At 40.6% G+C, this 20,000-nt stretch overlaps 42 non-coding genes across 42 annotated transcripts in view; all 42 read left to right on the forward strand.

Annotated features, from left to right (window-relative positions):
• LOC128002782 (5S ribosomal RNA) overlaps positions 1–42 on the forward strand; it is a 119-nt gene extending 77 nt beyond the window's left edge. The window contains exon 1 of the ribosomal RNA XR_008175520.1: positions 1–42. This exon is cut by the window's left edge and continues 77 nt beyond it. This is a non-coding gene — a ribosomal RNA (5S ribosomal RNA).
• A 366-nt stretch (positions 43–408) lies between these two features.
• On the forward strand, positions 409–527 carry LOC127997894 (5S ribosomal RNA). Its single transcript, XR_008170750.1, has one exon. It is a non-coding gene; the product is annotated as a 5S ribosomal RNA (ribosomal RNA).
• Positions 528–748: 221 nt separating this feature from the next.
• On the forward strand, positions 749–867 carry LOC128003138 (5S ribosomal RNA). Its single transcript, XR_008175868.1, has one exon. It is a non-coding gene; the product is annotated as a 5S ribosomal RNA (ribosomal RNA).
• A 768-nt stretch (positions 868–1,635) lies between these two features.
• On the forward strand, positions 1,636–1,754 carry LOC127995872 (5S ribosomal RNA). Its single transcript, XR_008168801.1, has one exon. It is a non-coding gene; the product is annotated as a 5S ribosomal RNA (ribosomal RNA).
• A 364-nt stretch (positions 1,755–2,118) lies between these two features.
• LOC127997895 (5S ribosomal RNA) lies at positions 2,119–2,237 on the forward strand. Its single transcript, XR_008170751.1, has one exon. It is a non-coding gene; the product is annotated as a 5S ribosomal RNA (ribosomal RNA).
• Positions 2,238–2,458: 221 nt separating this feature from the next.
• LOC127996825 (5S ribosomal RNA) lies at positions 2,459–2,577 on the forward strand. Its single transcript, XR_008169713.1, has one exon. It is a non-coding gene; the product is annotated as a 5S ribosomal RNA (ribosomal RNA).
• A 367-nt stretch (positions 2,578–2,944) lies between these two features.
• Positions 2,945–3,063, forward strand: LOC128005346 (5S ribosomal RNA). The gene has a single exon (XR_008178002.1). It is a non-coding gene; the product is annotated as a 5S ribosomal RNA (ribosomal RNA).
• A 221-nt stretch (positions 3,064–3,284) lies between these two features.
• On the forward strand, positions 3,285–3,403 carry LOC127996826 (5S ribosomal RNA). Its single transcript, XR_008169714.1, has one exon. It is a non-coding gene; the product is annotated as a 5S ribosomal RNA (ribosomal RNA).
• A 367-nt stretch (positions 3,404–3,770) lies between these two features.
• Positions 3,771–3,889, forward strand: LOC127997896 (5S ribosomal RNA). The gene has a single exon (XR_008170752.1). It is a non-coding gene; the product is annotated as a 5S ribosomal RNA (ribosomal RNA).
• A 221-nt stretch (positions 3,890–4,110) lies between these two features.
• LOC128004504 (5S ribosomal RNA) lies at positions 4,111–4,229 on the forward strand. The gene has a single exon (XR_008177192.1). It is a non-coding gene; the product is annotated as a 5S ribosomal RNA (ribosomal RNA).
• Positions 4,230–4,864: 635 nt separating this feature from the next.
• On the forward strand, positions 4,865–4,983 carry LOC128001466 (5S ribosomal RNA). Its single transcript, XR_008174234.1, has one exon. It is a non-coding gene; the product is annotated as a 5S ribosomal RNA (ribosomal RNA).
• A 221-nt stretch (positions 4,984–5,204) lies between these two features.
• Positions 5,205–5,323, forward strand: LOC128003859 (5S ribosomal RNA). Its single transcript, XR_008176572.1, has one exon. It is a non-coding gene; the product is annotated as a 5S ribosomal RNA (ribosomal RNA).
• A 631-nt stretch (positions 5,324–5,954) lies between these two features.
• On the forward strand, positions 5,955–6,073 carry LOC127997897 (5S ribosomal RNA). Its single transcript, XR_008170753.1, has one exon. It is a non-coding gene; the product is annotated as a 5S ribosomal RNA (ribosomal RNA).
• A 221-nt stretch (positions 6,074–6,294) lies between these two features.
• Positions 6,295–6,413, forward strand: LOC127996827 (5S ribosomal RNA). The gene has a single exon (XR_008169715.1). It is a non-coding gene; the product is annotated as a 5S ribosomal RNA (ribosomal RNA).
• A 367-nt stretch (positions 6,414–6,780) lies between these two features.
• On the forward strand, positions 6,781–6,899 carry LOC127997898 (5S ribosomal RNA). The gene has a single exon (XR_008170754.1). It is a non-coding gene; the product is annotated as a 5S ribosomal RNA (ribosomal RNA).
• A 221-nt stretch (positions 6,900–7,120) lies between these two features.
• On the forward strand, positions 7,121–7,239 carry LOC127996828 (5S ribosomal RNA). The gene has a single exon (XR_008169716.1). It is a non-coding gene; the product is annotated as a 5S ribosomal RNA (ribosomal RNA).
• A 221-nt stretch (positions 7,240–7,460) lies between these two features.
• Positions 7,461–7,579, forward strand: LOC127997899 (5S ribosomal RNA). Its single transcript, XR_008170755.1, has one exon. It is a non-coding gene; the product is annotated as a 5S ribosomal RNA (ribosomal RNA).
• Positions 7,580–7,800: 221 nt separating this feature from the next.
• LOC128004505 (5S ribosomal RNA) lies at positions 7,801–7,919 on the forward strand. Its single transcript, XR_008177193.1, has one exon. It is a non-coding gene; the product is annotated as a 5S ribosomal RNA (ribosomal RNA).
• A 635-nt stretch (positions 7,920–8,554) lies between these two features.
• On the forward strand, positions 8,555–8,673 carry LOC127997900 (5S ribosomal RNA). The gene has a single exon (XR_008170756.1). It is a non-coding gene; the product is annotated as a 5S ribosomal RNA (ribosomal RNA).
• Positions 8,674–8,894: 221 nt separating this feature from the next.
• LOC128003860 (5S ribosomal RNA) lies at positions 8,895–9,013 on the forward strand. The gene has a single exon (XR_008176573.1). It is a non-coding gene; the product is annotated as a 5S ribosomal RNA (ribosomal RNA).
• A 632-nt stretch (positions 9,014–9,645) lies between these two features.
• On the forward strand, positions 9,646–9,764 carry LOC127997901 (5S ribosomal RNA). The gene has a single exon (XR_008170757.1). It is a non-coding gene; the product is annotated as a 5S ribosomal RNA (ribosomal RNA).
• A 221-nt stretch (positions 9,765–9,985) lies between these two features.
• On the forward strand, positions 9,986–10,104 carry LOC127996829 (5S ribosomal RNA). Its single transcript, XR_008169717.1, has one exon. It is a non-coding gene; the product is annotated as a 5S ribosomal RNA (ribosomal RNA).
• Positions 10,105–10,470: 366 nt separating this feature from the next.
• Positions 10,471–10,589, forward strand: LOC127997903 (5S ribosomal RNA). Its single transcript, XR_008170759.1, has one exon. It is a non-coding gene; the product is annotated as a 5S ribosomal RNA (ribosomal RNA).
• Positions 10,590–10,810: 221 nt separating this feature from the next.
• On the forward strand, positions 10,811–10,929 carry LOC128004506 (5S ribosomal RNA). The gene has a single exon (XR_008177194.1). It is a non-coding gene; the product is annotated as a 5S ribosomal RNA (ribosomal RNA).
• Positions 10,930–11,697: 768 nt separating this feature from the next.
• LOC127995884 (5S ribosomal RNA) lies at positions 11,698–11,816 on the forward strand. Its single transcript, XR_008168812.1, has one exon. It is a non-coding gene; the product is annotated as a 5S ribosomal RNA (ribosomal RNA).
• A 358-nt stretch (positions 11,817–12,174) lies between these two features.
• On the forward strand, positions 12,175–12,293 carry LOC128002851 (5S ribosomal RNA). Its single transcript, XR_008175587.1, has one exon. It is a non-coding gene; the product is annotated as a 5S ribosomal RNA (ribosomal RNA).
• A 366-nt stretch (positions 12,294–12,659) lies between these two features.
• On the forward strand, positions 12,660–12,778 carry LOC128004858 (5S ribosomal RNA). Its single transcript, XR_008177533.1, has one exon. It is a non-coding gene; the product is annotated as a 5S ribosomal RNA (ribosomal RNA).
• A 221-nt stretch (positions 12,779–12,999) lies between these two features.
• LOC128004427 (5S ribosomal RNA) lies at positions 13,000–13,118 on the forward strand. Its single transcript, XR_008177117.1, has one exon. It is a non-coding gene; the product is annotated as a 5S ribosomal RNA (ribosomal RNA).
• A 221-nt stretch (positions 13,119–13,339) lies between these two features.
• On the forward strand, positions 13,340–13,458 carry LOC127997904 (5S ribosomal RNA). The gene has a single exon (XR_008170760.1). It is a non-coding gene; the product is annotated as a 5S ribosomal RNA (ribosomal RNA).
• Positions 13,459–13,679: 221 nt separating this feature from the next.
• On the forward strand, positions 13,680–13,798 carry LOC128003862 (5S ribosomal RNA). Its single transcript, XR_008176574.1, has one exon. It is a non-coding gene; the product is annotated as a 5S ribosomal RNA (ribosomal RNA).
• Positions 13,799–14,430: 632 nt separating this feature from the next.
• Positions 14,431–14,549, forward strand: LOC128003517 (5S ribosomal RNA). Its single transcript, XR_008176240.1, has one exon. It is a non-coding gene; the product is annotated as a 5S ribosomal RNA (ribosomal RNA).
• Positions 14,550–14,915: 366 nt separating this feature from the next.
• On the forward strand, positions 14,916–15,034 carry LOC127997905 (5S ribosomal RNA). The gene has a single exon (XR_008170761.1). It is a non-coding gene; the product is annotated as a 5S ribosomal RNA (ribosomal RNA).
• A 221-nt stretch (positions 15,035–15,255) lies between these two features.
• Positions 15,256–15,374, forward strand: LOC127996831 (5S ribosomal RNA). Its single transcript, XR_008169719.1, has one exon. It is a non-coding gene; the product is annotated as a 5S ribosomal RNA (ribosomal RNA).
• Positions 15,375–15,456: 82 nt separating this feature from the next.
• On the forward strand, positions 15,457–15,575 carry LOC128003864 (5S ribosomal RNA). Its single transcript, XR_008176576.1, has one exon. It is a non-coding gene; the product is annotated as a 5S ribosomal RNA (ribosomal RNA).
• Positions 15,576–16,206: 631 nt separating this feature from the next.
• On the forward strand, positions 16,207–16,325 carry LOC128003518 (5S ribosomal RNA). The gene has a single exon (XR_008176241.1). It is a non-coding gene; the product is annotated as a 5S ribosomal RNA (ribosomal RNA).
• Positions 16,326–16,691: 366 nt separating this feature from the next.
• Positions 16,692–16,810, forward strand: LOC127997906 (5S ribosomal RNA). The gene has a single exon (XR_008170762.1). It is a non-coding gene; the product is annotated as a 5S ribosomal RNA (ribosomal RNA).
• A 221-nt stretch (positions 16,811–17,031) lies between these two features.
• LOC127996832 (5S ribosomal RNA) lies at positions 17,032–17,150 on the forward strand. Its single transcript, XR_008169720.1, has one exon. It is a non-coding gene; the product is annotated as a 5S ribosomal RNA (ribosomal RNA).
• Positions 17,151–17,371: 221 nt separating this feature from the next.
• On the forward strand, positions 17,372–17,490 carry LOC128002783 (5S ribosomal RNA). Its single transcript, XR_008175521.1, has one exon. It is a non-coding gene; the product is annotated as a 5S ribosomal RNA (ribosomal RNA).
• Positions 17,491–17,855: 365 nt separating this feature from the next.
• LOC128003139 (5S ribosomal RNA) lies at positions 17,856–17,974 on the forward strand. Its single transcript, XR_008175869.1, has one exon. It is a non-coding gene; the product is annotated as a 5S ribosomal RNA (ribosomal RNA).
• Positions 17,975–18,742: 768 nt separating this feature from the next.
• On the forward strand, positions 18,743–18,861 carry LOC127995895 (5S ribosomal RNA). The gene has a single exon (XR_008168823.1). It is a non-coding gene; the product is annotated as a 5S ribosomal RNA (ribosomal RNA).
• A 358-nt stretch (positions 18,862–19,219) lies between these two features.
• Positions 19,220–19,338, forward strand: LOC127996833 (5S ribosomal RNA). Its single transcript, XR_008169721.1, has one exon. It is a non-coding gene; the product is annotated as a 5S ribosomal RNA (ribosomal RNA).
• A 366-nt stretch (positions 19,339–19,704) lies between these two features.
• On the forward strand, positions 19,705–19,823 carry LOC127997907 (5S ribosomal RNA). Its single transcript, XR_008170763.1, has one exon. It is a non-coding gene; the product is annotated as a 5S ribosomal RNA (ribosomal RNA).
• The last annotated feature ends 177 nt before the right edge of the window (positions 19,824–20,000 follow it).

The following is a 20,000-nucleotide window of genomic DNA, read 5'->3' on the forward strand; positions in this document are numbered from 1 at the left end:
CTTGGATGGGAGCCCGCCTGGGTATACCAGGTGCTGTAAGCTTTTTGGACATTTTTCACTTAGTATATAATAATTTTGCCAAAAAATAGAGTCAATGCCCGATCTCTGAATATTAGCAGGTTTGGGCCTGGTTAGTACATGGATGGGAGACTGCCTGGGAATACCAGGTGCTTTAATCTTTTTGGAAAATTTCACGAATTATATAATAATCTTTCATTAAAAAAAAAAAAAAAGATTCAATGCCCGATCTCTGAATCTTAGCAGGTTTAGGTCTGGTTAGTACTTTGATGAGAGACTGCCTAGGAATACCAGGTGCTTTTAGCTTTTGGGTTTTCTTTCCTACTTATATAATGTACTGGCGATTAGATTGGCTGGTCTTTAAATAGCCCTCTCTTTGCAGCAGTCTTCGCTTACGGCCATACCAACCTGGCTATGCCTGATCTCGTCTGATCTCTGAAGCTAAGCAGGTTTGGGCCTGGTTAGTACTTGGATGGGAGACCGCCTGGGAATACCAGGTGCTGTAAGCTTTTTGGACATTTTTCTCTTAGTTTTTAATAATTTTGCCAAAAAATAGAGTCAATGCCCGATCTCTGAATCTTAGCAGGTTTAGGTCTGGTTAGTACTTTTATGAGAGACTGCCTAGGAATACCAGGTGCTTTAAGCTTTTGGGTTTTCTTTCCTACTTATATAATGTACTGGCGATAAGATTGGCTGGTCTTTAAATAGCCCTCTCTTTGCAGCAGACTTCGCTTACGGCCATACCAACCTGGCTATGTCCGATCTTGTCTGATCTCGGAAGCTAAGCAGGTTTGGGCCTGGTTAGTACTTGGATGGGAGACCGCCTGGGAATTCCAGGTGCTGTAAGCTTTTTGGACCTTTTTCACTTAGTATATAATAATTTTGCCAAAAAATAGAGTCAGTGCCTGATCTCTGAATATTAGCAGGTTTGGGCCTGTTTAGTACATGGATGGGAGACTGCCTGGGAATATACTGCCTTTAATTATAATTTTGCATTATTGAGACACTGTTTTCCTAATGAATGTTGTTCAGTGCTTTGACGCAATGTATTTTGTTTAAAGCACTATATAAATAAAGGTGATTGATTGATTGATTGAATACCAGGTGCTGTAAGCTTTTTGGACATTTTTCACTTAGTATATAATAATTTTGCCAAAAAAAAAGTCAATGCCCGATCTCTGAATATTTGCAGGTTTGGGCCTGGTTAGTACATGGATGGGAGACAGCCTGGGAATACCAGGTGCTTTAATCTTTTTGGAAAATTTCACGAATTATATAATAATCTTTCATTAAAAAAAAAAAAAAGAGTCAATGCCCGATCTCTGAATCTTAGCAGGTTTGGGCCTGGTTAGTACTTGGATGGGAGACCGCCTGGGAATACCAGGTGCTGTAAACTTTTTGGACATTTTTCACTTAGTTTATAATAATTTTGCCAAAAAATAGAGTCAATGCCCGATCTCTGAATCTTAGCAGGTTTAGGTCTGGTTAGTTTTTTTATTAGAGACTGCCTAGGAATACCAGGTGCTTTAAGCTTTTGGGTTTTCTTTACTACTTATATAATGTACTGGCGATAAGATTGGCTGTTCTTTAAATAGCCCTCTCTTTGCAGCAGACTTCGCTTACGGCCATACCAACCTGGCTATGCCCGATCTCGTCTGATCTCGGAAGCTAAGCAGGTTTGGGCCTGGTTAGTACTTGGATGGGAGACCGCCTGGGAATACCAGGTGCTGTAAGCTTTTTGGACATTTTTCACTTAGTATATAATAATTTTGCCAAAAAATAGAGTCAATGCCCGATCTCTGAATATTTGCAGGTTTGGGCCTGGTTAGTACATGGATGGGAGACTGCCTGGGAATACCAGGTGCTTTAATCTTTTTGGAAAATTTCACGAATTATATAATAATCTTTCATTAAAAAAAAAAAAAGATTCAATGCCTGATCTCTGAATCTTAGCAGGTTTAGGTCTGGTTAGTACTTTGATGAGAGACTGCCTAGGAATACCAGGTGCTTTTAGCTTTTGGGTTTTCTTTCCTACTTATATAATGTACTGGCGATTAGATTGGCTGGTCTTTAAATAGCCCTCTCTTTGCAGCAGTCTTCGCTTACGGCCATACCAACCTGGCTATGCCTGATCTCGTCTGATCTCTGAAGCTAAGCAGGTTTGGGCCTGGTTAGTACTTGGATGGGAGACCGCCTGGGAATACCAGGTGCTGTAAGCTTTTTGGACATTTTTCTCTTAGTTTTTAATAATTTTGCCAAAAAATAGAGTCAATGCCCGATCTCTGAATCTTAGCAGGTTTAGGTCTGGTTAGTACTTTTATGAGAGACTGCCTAGGAATACCAGGTGCTTTAAGCTTTTGGGTTTTCTTTCCTACTTATATAATGTACTGGCGATAAGATTGGCTGGTCTTTAAATAGCCCTCTCTTTGCAGCAGACTTCGCTTACGGCCATACCAACCTGGCTATGTCCGATCTCGTCTGATCTCGGAAGCTAAGCAGGTTTGGGCCTGGTTAGTACTTGGATGGGAGACCGCCTGGGAATACCAGGTGCTGTAAGCTTTTTGGACATTTTTCACTTAGTTTTTAATAATTTTGCCAAAAAATAGAGTCAATGCCCGATCTCTGAATATTAGCAGGTTTGGGCCTGGTTAGTACATGGATGGGAGACTGCCTGGGAATACCAGGTGCTTTAATCTTTTTGGAAAATTTCACGAATTATATAATAATCTTTCATAAAAAAAAAAAAAAAAAGATTCAATGCCCGATCTCTGAATCTTAGCAGGTTTAGGTCTGGTTAGTACTTTGATGAGAGACTGCCTAGGAATACCAGGTGCTTTTAGCTTTTGGGTTTTCTTTCCTACTTATATAATGTACTGGCGATTAGATTGGCTGGTCTTTAAATAGCCCTCTCTTTGCAGCAGTCTTCGCTTACTGCCATACCAACCTGGCTATGCCTGATCTCGTCTGATCTCTGAAGCTAAGCAGGTTTGGGCCTTGTTAGTACTTGGATGGGAGACCGCCTGGGAATACCAGGTGCTGTAAGCTTTTTGGACATTTTTCTCTTAGTTTTTAATAATTTTGCCAAAAAATAGAGTCAATGCCCGATCTCTGAATCTTAGCAGGTTTAGGTCTGGTTAGTACTTTTATGAGAGACTGCCTAGGAATACCAGGTGCTTTAAGCTTTTGGGTTTTCTTTCCTACTTATATAATGTACTGGCGATAAGATTGGCTGGTCTTTAAATAGCCCTCTCTTTGCAGCAGACTTCGCTTACGGCCATACCAACCTGGCTATGTCCGATCTCGTCTGATCTCGGAAGCTAAGCAGGTTTGGGCCTGGTTAGTACTTGGATGGGAGACCGCCTGGGAATACCAGGTGCTGTAAGCTTTTTGGACATTTTTCACTTAGTTTTTAATAATTTTGCCAAAAAATAGAGTCAATGCCCGATCTCTGAATATTTGCAGGTTTGGGCCTGGTTAGTACATGGATGGGAGACTGCCTGGGAATACCAGGTGCTTTAATCTTTTTGGAAAATTTCACGAATTATATAATAATCTTTCATTAAAAAAAAAAAAAAAAGATTCAATGCCCGATCTCTGAATCTTAGCAGGTTTAGGTCTGGTTAGTACTTTGATGAGAGACTGCCTAGGAATACCAGGTGCTTTTAGCTTTTGGGTTTTCTTTCCTACTTATATAATGTACTGGCGATTAGATTGGCTGGTCTTTAAATAGCCCTCTCTTTGCAGCAGTCTTCGCTTACGGCCATACCAACCTGGCTATGCCTGATCTCGTCTGATCTCTGAAGCTAAGCAGGTTTGGGCCTGGTTAGTACTTGGATGGGAGACCGCCTGGGAATACCAGGTGCTGTAAGCTTTTTGGACATTTTTCTCTTAGTTTTTAATAATTTTGCCAAAAAATAGAGTCAATGCCCGATCTCTGAATCTTAGCAGGTTTAGGTCTGGTTAGTACTTTTATGAGAGACTGCCTAGGAATACCAGGTGCTTTAAGCTTTTGGGTTTTCTTTCCTACTTATATAATGTACTGGCGATAAGATTGGCTGGTCTTTAAATAGCCCTCTCTTTGCAGCAGACTTCGCTTACGGCCATACCAACCTGGCTATGTCTGATCTTGTCTGATCTCGGAAGCTAAGCAGGTTTGGGCCTGGTTAGTACTTGGATGGGAGACCGCCTGGGAATTCCAGGTGCTGTAAGCTTTTTGGACATTTTTCACTTAGTATATAATAATTTTGCCAAAAAATAGAGTCAGTGCCTGATCTCTGAATATTAGCAGGTTTGGGCCTGTTTAGTACATGGATGGGAGACTGCCTGGGAATATACTGCCTTTAATTATAATTTTGCATTATTGAGACACTGTTTTCCTAATGAATGTTGTTCAGTGCTTTGACGCAATGTATTTTGTTTAAAGCACTATATAAATAAAGGTGATTGATTGATTGATTGAATACCAGGTGCTGTAAGCTTTTTGGACATTTTTCACTTAGTATATAATAATTTTGCCAAAAAATAGAGTCAATGCCCGATCTCTGAATATTAGCAGGTTTGGGCCTGGTTAGTACATGGATGGGAGACTGCCTGGGAATACCAGGTGCTTTAATCTTTTTGGAAAATTTCACGAATTATATAATAATCTTTCATTAAAAAAAAAAAAAAAAAGATTCAATGCCCGATCTCTGAATCTTAGCAGGTTTAGGTCTGGTTAGTACTTTGATGAGAGACTGCCTAGGAATACCAGGTGCTTTTAGCTTTTGGGTTTTCTTTCCTACTTATATAATGTACTGGCGATTAGATTGGCTGGTCTTTAAATAGCCCTCTCTTTGCAGCAGTCTTCGCTTACGGCCATACCAACCTGGCTATGCCTGATCTCGTCTGATCTCTGAAGCTAAGCAGGTTTGGGCCTGGTTAGTACTTGGATGGGAGACCGCCTGGGAATACCAGGTACTGTAAGCTTTTTGGACATTTTTCTCTTAGTTTTTAATAATTTTGCCAAAAAATAGAGTCAATGCCCGATCTCTGAATCTTAGCAGGTTTAGGTCTGGTTAGTACTTTTATGAGAGACTGCCTAGGAATACCAGGTGCTTTAAGCTTTTGGGTTTTCTTTCCTACTTATATAATGTACTGGCGATAAGATTGGCTGGTCTTTAAATACCCCTCTCTTTGCAGCAGACTTCGCTTATGGCCATACCAACCTGGCTATGTCCGATCTTGTCTGATCTCGGAAGCTAAGCAGGTTTGGGCCTGGTTAGTACTTGGATGGGAGACCGCCTGGGAATTCCAGGTGCTGTAAGCTTTTTGGACATTTTTCACTTAGTATATAATAATTTTGCCAAAAAATAGAGTCAGTGCCTGATCTCTGAATATTAGCAGGTTTGGGCCTGTTTAGTACATGGATGGGAGACTGCCTGGGAATATACTGCCTTTAATTATAATTTTGCATTATTGAGACACTGTTTTCCTAATGAATGTTGTTCAGTGCTTTGACGCAATGTATTTTGTTTAAAGCACTATATAAATAAAGGTGATTGATTGATTGATTGAATACCAGGTGCTGTAAGCTTTTTGGACATTTTTCACTTAGTATATAATAATTTTTCCAAAAAATAGAGTCAATGCCCGATCTCTGAATATTAGCAGGTTTGGGCCTGGTTAGTACATGGATGGGAGACTGCCTGGGAATACCAGGTGCTTTAATCTTTTTGGAAAATTTCACGAATTATATAATAATCTTTCATTAAAAAAAAAAAAAGATTCAATGCCTGATCTCTGAATCTTAGCAGGTTTAGGTCTGGTTAGTACTTTGATGAGAGACTGCCTAGGAATACCAGGTGCTTTTAGCTTTTGGGTTTTCTTTCCTACTTATATAATGTACTGGCGATTAGATTGGCTGGTCTTTAAATAGCCCTCTCTTTGCAGCAGTCTTCGCTTACGGCCATACCAACCTGGCTATGCCTGATCTCGTCTGATCTCTGAAGCTAAGCAGGTTTGGGCCTGGTTAGTACTTGGATGGGAGACCGCCTGGGAATACCAGGTGCTGTAAGCTTTTTGGACATTTTTCTCTTAGTTTTTAATAATTTTGCCAAAAAATAGAGTCAATGCCCGATCTCTGAATCTTAGCAGGTTTAGGTCTGGTTAGTACTTTTATGAGAGACTGCCTAGGAATACCAGGTGCTTTAAGCTTTTGGGTTTTCTTTCCTACTTATATAATGTACTGGCGATAAGATTGGCTGGTCTTTAAATAGCCCTCTCTTTGCAGCAGACTTCGCTTACGGCCATACCAACCTGGCTATGTCCGATCTCGTCTGATCTCGGAAGCTAAGCAGGTTTGGGCCTGGTTAGTACTTGGATGGGAGACCGCCTGGGAATACCAGGTGCTGTAAGCTTTTGGGACATTTTTCACTTAGTTTTTAATAATTTTGCCAAAAAATAGAGTCAATGCCCGATCTCTGAATATTAGCAGGTTTGGGCCTGGTTAGTACATGGATGGGAGACTGCCTGGGAATACCAGGTGCTTTAATCTTTTTGGAAAATTTCACGAATTATATAATAATCTTTCATTAAAAAAAAAAAAAAAAGATTCAATGCCCGATCTCTGAATCTTAGCAGGTTTAGGTCTGGTTAGTACTTTGATGAGAGACTGCCTAGGAATACCAGGTGCTTTTAGCTTTTGGGTTTTCTTTCCTACTTATATAATGTACTGGCGATTAGATTGGCTGGTCTTTAAATAGCCCTCTCTTTGCAGCAGTCTTCGCTTACGGCCATACCAACCTGGCTATGCCTGATCTCGTCTGATCTCTGAAGCTAAGCAGGTTTGGGCCTGGTTAGTACTTGGATGGGAGACCGCCTGGGAATACCAGGTGCTGTAAGCTTTTTGGACATTTTTCTCTTAGTTTTTAATAATTTTGCCAAAAAATAGAGTCAATGCCCGATCTCTGAATCTTAGCAGGTTTAGGTCTGGTTAGTACTTTTATGAGAGACTGCCTAGGAATACCAGGTGCTTTAAGCTTTTGGGTTTTCTTTCCTACTTATATAATGTACTGGCGATAAGATTGGCTTGTCTTTAAATAGCCCTCTCTTTGCAGCAGACTTCGCTTACGGCCATACCAACCTGGCTATGTCCGATCTCGTCTGATCTCGGAAGCTAAGCAGGTTTGGGCCTGGTTAGTACTTGGATGGGAGACCGCCTGGGAATACCAGGTGCTGTAAGCTTTTTGGACATTTTTCACTTAGTTTTTAATAATTTTGCCAAAAAATAGAGTCAATGCCCGATCTCTGAATCTTAGCAGGTTTAGGTCTGGTTAGTACTTTGATGAGAGACTGCCTAGGAATACCAGGTGCTTTTAGCTTTTGGGTTTTCTTTCCTACTTATATAATGTACTGGCGATTAGATTGGCTGGTCTTTAAATAGCCCTCTCTTTGCAGCAGTCTTCGCTTACGGCCATACCAACCTGGCTATGCCTGATCTCGTCTGATCTCTGAAGCTAAGCAGGTTTGGGCCTGGTTAGTACTTGGATGGGAGACCGCCTGGGAATACCAGGTGCTGTAAGCTTTTTGGACATTTTTCTCTTAGTTTTTAATAATTTTGCCAAAAAATAGAGTCAATGCCCGATCTCTGAATCTTAGCAGGTTTAGGTCTGGTTAGTACTTTTATGAGAGACTGCCTAGGAATACCAGGTGCTTTAAGCTTTTGGGTTTTCTTTCCTACTTATATAATGTACTGGCGATAAGATTGGCTGGTCTTTAAATAGCCCTCTCTTTGCAGCAGACTTCGCTTACGGCCATACCAACCTGGCTATGTCTGATCTTGTCTGATCTCGGAAGCTAAGCAGGTTTGGGCCTGGTTAGTACTTGGATGGGAGACCGCCTGGGAATTCCAGGTGCTGTAAGCTTTTTGGACATTTTTCACTTAGTATATAATAATTTTGCCAAAAAATAGAGTCAGTGCCTGATCTCTGAATATTAGCAGGTTTGGGCCTGTTTAGTACATGGATGGGAGACTGCCTGGGAATATACTGCCTTTAATTATAATTTTGCATTATTGAGACACTGTTTTCCTAATGAATGTTGTTCAGTGCTTTGACGCAATGTATTTTGTTTAAAGCACTATATAAATAAAGGTGATTGATTGATTGATTGAATACCAGGTGCTGTAAGCTTTTTGGACATTTTTCACTTAGTATATAATAATTTTGCCAAAAAATAGAGTCAATGCCCGATCTCTGAATATTAGCAGGTTTGGGCCTGGTTAGTACATGGATGGGAGACTGCCTGGGAATACCAGGTGCTTTAATCTTTTTGGAAAATTTCACGAATTATATAATAATCTTTCATTAAAAAAAAAAAAAAAAAGATTCAATGCCCGATCTCTGAATCTTAGCAGGTTTAGGTCTGGTTAGTACTTTGATGAGAGACTGCCTAGGAATACCAGGTGCTTTTAGCTTTTGGGTTTTCTTTCCTACTTATATAATGTACTGGCGATTAGATTGGCTGGTCTTTAAATAGCCCTCTCTTTGCAGCAGTCTTCGCTTACGGCCATACCAACCTGGCTATGCCTGATCTCGTCTGATCTCTGAAGCTAAGCAGGTTTGGGCCTGGTTAGTACTTGGATGGGAGACCGCCTGGGAATACCAGGTGCTGTAAGCTTTTTGGACATTTTTCTCTTAGTTTTTAATAATTTTGCCAAAAAATAGAGTCAATGCCCGATCTCTGAATCTTAGCAGGTTTAGGTCTGGTTAGTACTTTTATGAGAGACTGCCTAGGAATACCAGGTGCTTTAAGCTTTTGGGTTTTCTTTCCTACTTATATAATGTACTGGCGATAAGATTGGCTGGTCTTTAAATACCCCTCTCTTTGCAGCAGACTTCGCTTATGGCCATACCAACCTGGCTATGTCCGATCTTGTCTGATCTCGGAAGCTAAGCAGGTTTGGGCCTGGTTAGTACTTGGATGGGAGACCGCCTGGGAATTCCAGGTGCTGTAAGCTTTTTGGACATTTTTCACTTAGTATATAATAATTTTGCCAAAAAATAGAGTCAGTGCCTGATCTCTGAATATTAGCAGGTTTGGGCCTGTTTAGTACATGGATGGGAGACTGCCTGGGAATATACTGCCTTTAATTATAATTTTGCATTATTGAGACACTGTTTTCCTAATGAATGTTGTTCAGTGCTTTGACGCAATGTATTTTGTTTAAAGCACTATATAAATAAAGGTGATTGATTGATTGATTGAATACCAGGTGCTGTAAGCTTTTTGGACATTTTTCACTTAGTATATAATAATTTTTCCAAAAAATAGAGTCAATGCCCGATCTCTGAATATTAGCAGGTTTGGGCCTGGTTAGTACATGGATGGGAGACTGCCTGGGAATACCAGGTGCTTTAATCTTTTTGGAAAATTTCACGAATTATATAATAATCTTTCATTAAAAAAAAAAAAAAGATTCAATGCCTGATCTCTGAATCTTAGCAGGTTTAGGTCTGGTTAGTACTTTGATGAGAGACTGCCTAGGAATACCAGGTGCTTTTAGCTTTTGGGTTTTCTTTCCTACTTATATAATGTACTGGCGATTAGATTGGCTGGTCTTTAAATAGCCCTCTCTTTGCAGCAGTCTTCGCTTACGGCCATACCAACCTGGCTATGCCTGATCTCGTCTGATCTCTGAAGCTAAGCAGGTTTGGGCCTGGTTAGTACTTGGATGGGAGACCGCCTGGGAATACCAGGTGCTGTAAGCTTTTTGGACATTTTTCTCTTAGTTTTTAATAATTTTGCCAAAAAATAGAGTCAATGCCCGATCTCTGAATCTTAGCAGGTTTAGGTCTGGTTAGTACTTTTATGAGAGACTGCCTAGGAATACCAGGTGCTTTAAGCTTTTGGGTTTTCTTTCCTACTTATATAATGTACTGGCGATAAGATTGGCTGGTCTTTAAATAGCCCTCTCTTTGCAGCAGACTTCGCTTACGGCCATACCAACCTGGCTATGTCCGATCTCGTCTGATCTCGGAAGCTAAGCAGGTTTGGGCCTGGTTAGTACTTGGATGGGAGACCGCCTGGGAATACCAGGTGCTGTAAGCTTTTGGGACATTTTTCACTTAGTTTTTAATAATTTTGCCAAAAAATAGAGTCAATGCCCGATCTCTGAATATTAGCAGGTTTGGGCCTGGTTAGTACATGGATGGGAGACTGCCTGGGAATACCAGGTGCTTTAATCTTTTTGGAAAATTTCACGAATTATATAATAATCTTTCATTAAAAAAAAAAAAAAAGATTCAATGCCCGATCTCTGAATCTTAGCAGGTTTAGGTCTGGTTAGTACTTTGATGAGAGACTGCCTAGGAATACCAGGTGCTTTTAGCTTTTGGGTTTTCTTTCCTACTTATATAATGTACTGGCGATTAGATTGGCTGGTCTTTAAATAGCCCTCTCTTTGCAGGAGTCTTCGCTTACGGCCATACCAACCTGGCTATGCCTGATCTCGTCTGATCTCTGAAGCTAAGCAGGTTTGGGCCTGGTTAGTACTTGGATGGGAGACCGCCTGGGAATACCAGGTGCTGTAAGCTTTTTGGACATTTTTCTCTTAGTTTTTAATAATTTTGCCAAAAAATAGAGTCAATGCCCGATCTCTGAATCTTAGCAGGTTTAGGTCTGGTTAGTACTTTTATGAGAGACTGCCTAGGAATACCAGGTGCTTTAAGCTTTTGGGTTTTCTTTCCTACTTATATAATGTACTGGCGATAAGATTGGCTGGTCTTTAAATAGCCCTCTCTTTGCAGCAGACTTCGCTTACGGCCATACCAACCTGGCTATGTCTGATCTTGTCTGATCTCGGAAGCTAAGCAGGTTTGGGCCTGGTTAGTACTTGGATGGGAGACCGCCTGGGAATTCCAGGTGCTGTAAGCTTTTTGGACATTTTTCACTTAGTATATAATAATTTTGCCAAAAAATAGAGTCAGTGCCTGATCTCTGAATATTAGCAGGTTTGGGCCTGTTTAGTACATGGATGGGAGACTGCCTGGGAATATACTGCCTTTAATTATAATTTTGCATTATTGAGACACTGTTTTCCTAATGAATGTTGTTCAGTGCTTTGACGCAATGTATTTTGTTTAAAGCACTATATAAATAAAGGTGATTGATTGATTGATTGAATACCAGGTGCTGTAAGCTTTTTGGACATTTTTCACTTAGTATATAATAATTTTGCCAAAAAAAAAGTCAATGCCCGATCTCTGAATATTTGCAGGTTTGGGCCTGGTTAGTACATGGATGGGAGACAGCCTGGGAATACCAGGTGCTTTAATCTTTTTGGAAAATTTCACGAATTATATAATAATCTTTCATTAAAAAAAAAAAAAAGAGTCAATGCCCGATCTCTGAATCTTAGCAGGTTTGGGCCTGGTTAGTACTTGGATGGGAGACCGCCTGGGAATACCAGGTGCTGTAAACTTTTTGGACATTTTTCACTTAGTTTATAATAATTTTGCCAAAAAATAGAGTCAATGCCCGATCTCTGAATCTTAGCAGGTTTAGGTCTGGTTAGTTTTTTTATTAGAGACTGCCTAGGAATACCAGGTGCTTTAAGCTTTTGGGTTTTCTTTACTACTTATATAATGTACTGGCGATAAGATTGGCTGTTCTTTAAATAGCCCTCTCTTTGCAGCAGACTTCGCTTACGGCCATACCAACCTGGCTATGCCCGATCTCGTCTGATCTCGGAAGCTAAGCAGGTTTGGGCCTGGTTAGTACTTGGATGGGAGACCGCCTGGGAATACCAGGTGCTGTAAGCTTTTTGGACATTTTTCACTTAGTATATAATAATTTTGCCAAAAAATAGAGTCAATGCCCGATCTCTGAATATTTGCAGGTTTGGGCCTGGTTAGTACTTGGATGGGAGACCGCCTGGGAATACCAGGTGCTGTAAGCTTTTTGGACATTTTTCTCTTAGTTTTTAATAATTTTGCCAAAAAATAGAGTCAATGCCCGATCTCTGAATCTTAGCAGGTTTAGGTCTGGTTAGTACTTTTATGAGAGACTGCCTAGGAATACCAGGTGCTTTAAGCTTTTGGGTTTTCTTTCCTACTTATATAATGTACTGGCGATAAGATTGGCTGGTCTTTAAATAGCCCTCTCTTTGCAGCAGACTTCGCTTACGGCCATACCAACCTGGCTATGTCCGATCTCGTCTGATCTCGGAAGCTAAGCAGGTTTGGGCCTGCTTAGTACTTGGATGGGAGACCGCCTGGGAATACCAGGTGCTGTAAGCTTTTTGGACATTTTTCACTTAGTTTTTAATAATTTTGCCAAAAAATAGAGTCAATGCCCGATCTCTGAATATTAGCAGGTTTGGGCCTGGTTAGTACATGGATGGGAGACTGCCTGGGAATACCAGGTGCTTTAATCTTTTTGGAAAATTTCACGAATTATATAATAATCTTTCATAAAAAAAAAAAAAAAAGATTCAATGCCCGATCTCTGAATCTTAGCAGGTTTAGGTCTGGTTAGTACTTTGATGAGAGACTGCCTAGGAATACCAGGTGCTTTTAGCTTTTGGGTTTTCTTTCCTACTTATATAATGTACTGGCGATTAGATTGGCTGGTCTTTAAATAGCCCTCTCTTTGCAGCAGTCTTCGCTTACGGCCATACCAACCTGGCTATGCCTGATCTCGTCTTATCTCTGAAGCTAAGCAGGTTTGGGCCTGGTTAGTACTTGGATGGGAGACCGCCTGGGAATACCAGGTGCTGTAAGCTTTTTGGACATTTTTCTCTTAGTTTTTAATAATTTTGCCAAAAAATAGAGTCAATGCCCGATCTCTGAATCTTAGCAGGTTTAGGTCTGGTTAGTACTTTTATGAGAGACTGCCTAGGAATACCAGGTGCTTTAAGCTTTTGGGTTTTCTTTCCTACTTATATAATGTACTGGCGATAAGATTGGCTGGTCTTTAAATAGCCCTCTCTTTGCAGCAGACTTCGCTTACGGCCATACCAACCTGGCTATGTCCGATCTCGTCTGATCTCGGAAGCTAAGCAGGTTTGGGCCTGGTTAGTACTTGGATGGGAGACAGCCTGGGAATACCAGGTGCTGTAAGCTTTTTGGACATTTTTCACTTAGTTTTTAATAATTTTGCCAAAAAATAGAGTCAATGCCCGATCTCTGAATCTTAGCAGGTTTAGGTCTGGTTAGTACTTTGATGAGAGACTGCCTAGGAATACCAGGTGCTTTTAGCTTTTGGGTTTTCTTTCCTACTTATATAATGTACTGGCGATTAGATTGGCTGGTCTTTAAATAGCCCTCTCTTTGCAGCAGTCTTCGCTTACGGCCATACCAACCTGGCTATGCCTGATCTCGTCTGATCTCTGAAGCTAAGCAGGTTTGGGCCTGGTTAGTACTTGGATGGGAGACCGCCTGGGAATACCAGGTGCTGTAAGCTTTTTGGACATTTTTCTCTTAGTTTTTAATAATTTTGCCAAAAAATAGAGTCAATGCCCGATCTCTGAATCTTAGCAGGTTTAGGTCTGGTTAGTACTTTTATGAGAGACTGCCTAGGAATACCAGGTGCTTTAAGCTTTTGGGTTTTCTTTCCTACTTATATAATGTACTGGCGATAAGATTGGCTGGTCTTTAAATACCCCTCTCTTTGCAGCAGACTTCGCTTATGGCCATACCAACCTGGCTATGTCCGATCTTGTCTGATCTCGGAAGCTAAGCAGGTTTGGGCCTGGTTAGTACTTGGATGGGAGACCGCCTGGGAATTCCAGGTGCTGTAAGCTTTTTGGACATTTTTCACTTAGTATATAATAATTTTGCCAAAAAATAGAGTCAGTGCCTGATCTCTGAATATTAGCAGGTTTGGGCCTGTTTAGTACATGGATGGGAGACTGCCTGGGAATATACTGCCTTTAATTATAATTTTGCATTATTGAGACACTGTTTTCCTAATGAATGTTGTTCAGTGCTTTGACGCAATGTATTTTGTTTAAAGCACTATATAAATAAAGGTGACTGATTGATTGATTGAATACCAGGTGCTGTAAGCTTTTTGGACATTTTTCACTTAGTATATAATAATTTTTCCAAAAAATAGAGTCAATGCCCGATCTCTGAATATTAGCAGGTTTGGGCCTGGTTAGTACATGGATGGGAGACTGCCTGGGAATACCAGGTGCTTTAATCTTTTTGGAAAATTTCACGAATTATATAATAATCTTTCATTAAAAAAAAAAAAAAGATTCAATGCCTGATCTCTGAATCTTAGCAGGTTTAGGTCTGGTTAGTACTTTGATGAGAGACTGCCTAGGAATACCAGGTGCTTTTAGCTTTTGGGTTTTCTTTCCTACTTATATAATGTACTGGCGATAAGATTGGCTGGTCTTTAAATAGCCCTCTCTTTGCAGCAGACTTCGCTTACGGCCATACCAACCTGGCTATGTCCGATCTCGTCTGATCTCGCAAGCTAAGCAGGTTTGGGCCTGGTTAGTACTTGGATGGGAGACCGCCTGGGAATACCAGGTGCTGTAAGCTTTTTGGACATTTTTCACTTAGTTTTTAATAATTTTGCCAAAAAATAGAGTCAATGCCCGATCTCTGAATATTAGCAGGTTTGGGCCTGGTTAGTACATGGATGGGAGACTGCCTGGGAATACCAGGTGCTTTAATCTTTTTGGAAAATTTCACGAATTATATAATAATCTTTCATTAAAAAAAAAAAAAAAGATTCAATGCCCGATCTCTGAATCTTAGCAGGTTTAGGTCTGGTTAGTACTTTGATGAGAGACTGCCTAGGAATACCAGGTGCTTTTAGCTTTTGGGTTTTCTTTCCTACTTATATAATGTACTGGCGATTAGATTGGCTGGTCTTTAAATAGCCCTCTCTTTGCAGCAGTCTTCGCTTACGGCCATACCAACCTGGCTATGCCTGATCTCGTCTGATCTCTGAAGCTAAGCAGGTTTGGGCCTGGTTAGTACTTGGATGGGAGACCGCCTGGGAATACCAGGTGCTGTAAGCTTTTTGGACATTTTTCTCTTAGTTTTTAATAATTTTGCCAAAAAATAGAGTCAATGCCCGATCTCTGAATCTTAGCAGGTTTAGGTCTGGTTAGTACTTTTATGAGAGACTGCCTAGGAATACCAGGTGCTTTAAGCTTTTGGGTTTTCTTTCCTACTTATATAATGTACTGGCGATAAGATTGGCTGGTCTTTAAATAGCCCTCTCTTTGCAGCAGACTTCGCTTACGGCCATACCAACCTGGCTATGTCCGATCTCGTCTGATCTCGGAAGCTAAGCAGGTTTGGGCCTGGTTAGTACTTGGATGGGAGACCGCCTGGGAATACCAGGTGCTGTAAGCTTTTTGGACATTTTTCACTTATATAATGTACTGGCGATAAGATTGGCTGGTCTTTAAATACCCCTCTCTTTGCAGCAGACTTCGCTTATGGCCATACCAACCTGGCTATGTCCGATCTTGTCTGATCTCGGAAGCTAAGCAGGTTTGGGCCTGGTTAGTACTTGGATGGGAGACCGCCTGGGAATTCCAGGTGCTGTAAGCTTTTTGGACATTTTTCACTTAGTATATAATAATTTTGCCAAAAAATAGAGTCAGTGCCTGATCTCTGAATATTAGCAGGTTTGGGCCTGTTTAGTACATGGATGGGAGACTGCCTGGGAATATACTGCCTTTAATTATAATTTTGCATTATTGAGACACTGTTTTCCTAATGAATGTTGTTCAGTGCTTTGACGCAATGTATTTTGTTTAAAGCACTATATAAATAAAGGTGACTGATTGATTGATTGAATACCAGGTGCTGTAAGCTTTTTGGACATTTTTCACTTAGTATATAATAATTTTTCCAAAAAATAGAGTCAATGCCCGATCTCTGAATATTAGCAGGTTTGGGCCTGGTTAGTACATGGATGGGAGACTGCCTGGGAATACCAGGTGCTTTAATCTTTTTGGAAAATTTCACGAATTATATAATAATCTTTCATTAAAAAAAAAAAAAGATTCAATGCCTGATCTCTGAATCTTAGCAGGTTTAGGTCTGGTTAGTACTTTGATGAGAGACTGCCTAGGAATACCAGGTGCTTTTAGCTTTTGGGTTTTCTTTCCTACTTATATAATGTACTGGCGATAAGATTGGCTGGTCTTTAAATAGCCCTCTCTTTGCAGCAGACTTCGCTTACGGCCATACCAACCTGGCTATGTCCGATCTCGTCTGATCTCGCAAGCTAAGCAGGTTTGGGCCTGGTTAGTACTTGGATGGGAGACCGCCTGGGAATACCAGGTGCTGTAAGCTTTTTGGACATTTTTCACTTAGTTTTTAATAATTTTGCCAAAAAATAGAGTCAATGCCCGATCTCTGAATATTAGCAGGTTTGGGCCTGGTTAGTACATGGATGGGAGACTGCCTGGGAATACCAGGTGCTTTAATCTTTTTGGAAAATTTCACGAATTATATAATAATCTTTCATTAAAAAAAAAAAAAAAGATTCAATGCCCGATCTCTGAATCTTAGCAGGTTTAGGTCTGGTTAGTACTTTGATGAGAGACTGCCTAGGAATACCAGGTGCTTTTAGCTTTTGGGTTTTCTTTCCTACTTATATAATGTACTGGCGATTAGATTGGCTGGTCTTTAAATAGCCCTCTCTTTGCAGCAGTCTTCGCTTACGGCCATACCAACCTGGCTATGCCTGATCTCGTCTGATCTCTGAAGCTAAGCAGGTTTGGGCCTGGTTAGTACTTGGATGGGAGACCGCCTGGGAATACCAGGTGCTGTAAGCTTTTTGGACATTTTTCTCTTAGTTTTTAATAATTTTGCCAAAAAATAGAGTCAATGCCCGATCTCTGAATCTTAGCAGGTTTAGGTCTGGTTAGTACTTTTATGAGAGACTGCCTAGGAATACCAGGTGCTTTAAGCTTTTGGGTTTTCTTTCCTACTTATATAATGTACTGGCGATAAGATTGGCTGGTCTTTAAATAGCCCTCTCTTTGCAGCAGACTTCGCTTACGGCCATACCAACCTGGCTATGTCCGATCTCGTCTGATCTCGGAAGCTAAGCAGGTTTGGGCCTGGTTAGTACTTGGATGGGAGACCGCCTGGGAATACCAGGTGCTGTAAGCTTTTTGGACATTTTTCACTTAGTTTTTAATAATTTTGCCAAAAAATAGAGTCAATGCCCGATCTCTGAATCTTAGCAGGTTTAGGTCTGGTTAGTACTTTTATGAGAGACTGCCTAGGAATACCAGGTGCTTTAAGCTTTTGGGTTTTCTTTCCTACTTATATAATGTACTGGCGATAAGATTGGCTGTTCTTTAAATAGCCCTCTCTTTGCAGCAGACTTCGCTTACGGCCATACCAACCTGGCTATGCCCGATCTCGTCTGATCTCGGAAGCTAAGCAGGTTTGGGCCTGGTTAGTACTTGGATGGGAGCCCGCCTGGGTATACCAGGTGCTGTAAGCTTTTTGGACATTTTTCACTTAGTATATAATAATTTTGCCAAAAAATAGAGTCAATGCCCGATCTCTGAATATTAGCAGGTTTGGGCCTGGTTAGTACATGGATGGGAGACTGCCTGGGAATACCAGGTGCTTTAATCTTTTTGGAAAATTTCACGAATTATATAATAATCTTTCATTAAAAAAAAAAAAAAGATTCAATGCCCGATCTCTGAATCTTAGCAGGTTTAGGTCTGGTTAGTACTTTGATGAGAGACTGCCTAGGAATACCAGGTGCTTTTAGCTTTTGGGTTTTCTTTCCTACTTATATAATGTACTGGCGATAAGATTGGCTGGTCTTTAAATAGCCCTCTCTTTGCAGCAGACTTCGCTTACGGCCATACCAACCTGGCTATGTCCGATCTTGTCTGATCTCGGAAGCTAAGCAGGTTTGGGCCTGGTTAGTACTTGGATGGGAGACCGCCTGGGAATTCCAGGTGCTGTAAGCTTTTTGGACATTTTTCACTTAGTATATAATAATTTTGCCAAAAAATAGAGTCAGTGCCTGATCTCTGAATATTAGCAGGTTTGGGCCTGTTTAGTACATGGATGGGAGACTGCCTGGGAATATACTGCCTTTAATTATAATTTTGCATTATTGAGACACTGTTTTCCTAATGAATGTTGTTCAGTGCTTTGACGCAATGTATTTTGTTTAAAGCACTATATAAATAAAGGTGATTGATTGATTGATTGAATACCAGGTGCTGTAAGCTTTTTGGACATTTTTCACTTAGTATATAATAATTTTGCCAAAAAAAAAGTCAATGCCCGATCTCTGAATATTTGCAGGTTTGGGCCTGGTTAGTACATGGATGGGAGACAGCCTGGGAATACCAGGTGCTTTAATCTTTTTGGAAAATTTCACGAATTATATAATAATCTTTCATTAAAAAAAAAAAAAAGAGTCAATGCCCGATCTCTGAATCTTAGCAGGTTTGGGCCTGGTTAGTACTTGGATGGGAGACCGCCTGGGAATACCAGGTGCTGTAAACTTTTTGGACATTTTTCACTTAGTTTATAATAATTTTGCCAAAAAATAGAGTCAATGCCCGATCTCTGAATCTTAGCAGGTTTAGGTCTGGTTAGTTTTTTTATTAGAGACTGCCTAGGAATACCAGGTGCTTTAAGCTTTTGGGTTTTCTTTACTACTTATATAATGTACTGGCGATAAGATTGGCTGTTCTTTAAATAGCCCTCTCTTTGCAGCAGACTTCGCTTACGGCCATACCAACCTGGCTATGCCCGATCTCGTCTGATCTCGGAAGCTAAGCAGGTTTGGGCCTGGTTAGTACTTGGATGGGAGACCGCCTGGGAATACCAGGTGCTGTAAGCTTTTTGGACATTTTTCACTTAGTATATAATAATTTTGCCAAAAAATAGAGTCAATGCCCGATCTCTGAATATTTGCAGGTTTGGGCCTGGTTAGTACTTGGATGGGAGACCGCCTGGGAATACCAGGTGCTGTAAGCTTTTTGGACATTTTTCTCTTAGTTTTTAATAATTTTGCCAAAAAATAGAGTCAATGCCCGATCTCTGAATCTTAGCAGGTTTAGGTCTGGTTAGTACTTTTATGAGAGACTGCCTAGGAATACCAGGTGCTTTAAGCTTTTGGGTTTTCTTTCCTACTTATATAATGTACTGGCGATAAGATTGGCTGGTCTTTAAATAGCCCTCTCTTTGCAGCAGACTTCGCTTACGGCCATACCAACCTGGCTATGTCCGATCTCGTCTGATCTCGGAAGCTAAGCAGGTTTGGGCCTGGTTAGTACTTGGATGGGAGACCGCCTGGGAATACCAGGTGCTGTAAGCTTTTTGGACATTTTTCACTTAGTTTTTAATAATTTTGCCAAAAAATAGAGTCAATGCCCGATCTCTGAATATTAGCAGGTTTGGGCCTGGTTAGTACATGGATGGGAGACTGCCTGGGAATACCAGGTGCTTTAATCTTTTTGGAAAATTTCACGAATTATATAATAATCTTTCATTAAAAAAAAAAAAAAAGATTCAATGCCCGATCTCTGAATCTTAGCAGGTTTAGGTCTGGTTAGTACTTTGATGAGAGACTGCCTAGGAATACCAGGTGCTTTTAGCTTTTGGGTTTTCTTTCCTACTTATATAATGTACTGGCGATTAGATTGGCTGGTCTTTAAATAGCCCTCTCTTTGCAGCAGTCTTCGCTTACGGCCATACCAACCTGGCTATGCCTGATCTCGTCTGATCTCTGAAGCTAAGCAGGTTTGGGCCTGGTTAGTACTTGGATGGGAGACCGCCTGGGAATACCAGGTGCTGTAAGCTTTTTGGACATTTTTCTCTTAGTTTTTAATAATTTTGCCAAAAAATAGAGTCAATGCCCGATCTCTGAATCTTAGCAGGTTTAGGTCTGGTTAGTACTTTTATGAGAGACTGCCTAGGAATACCAGGTGCTTTAAGCTTTTGGGTTTTCTTTCCTACTTATATAATGTACTGGCGATA

The sequence above is a fragment of the Carassius gibelio genome, chromosome B22 (genome assembly GCF_023724105.1).
Source record: "Carassius gibelio isolate Cgi1373 ecotype wild population from Czech Republic chromosome B22, carGib1.2-hapl.c, whole genome shotgun sequence".
NCBI lineage: Eukaryota > Metazoa > Chordata > Actinopteri > Cypriniformes > Cyprinidae > Carassius > Carassius gibelio.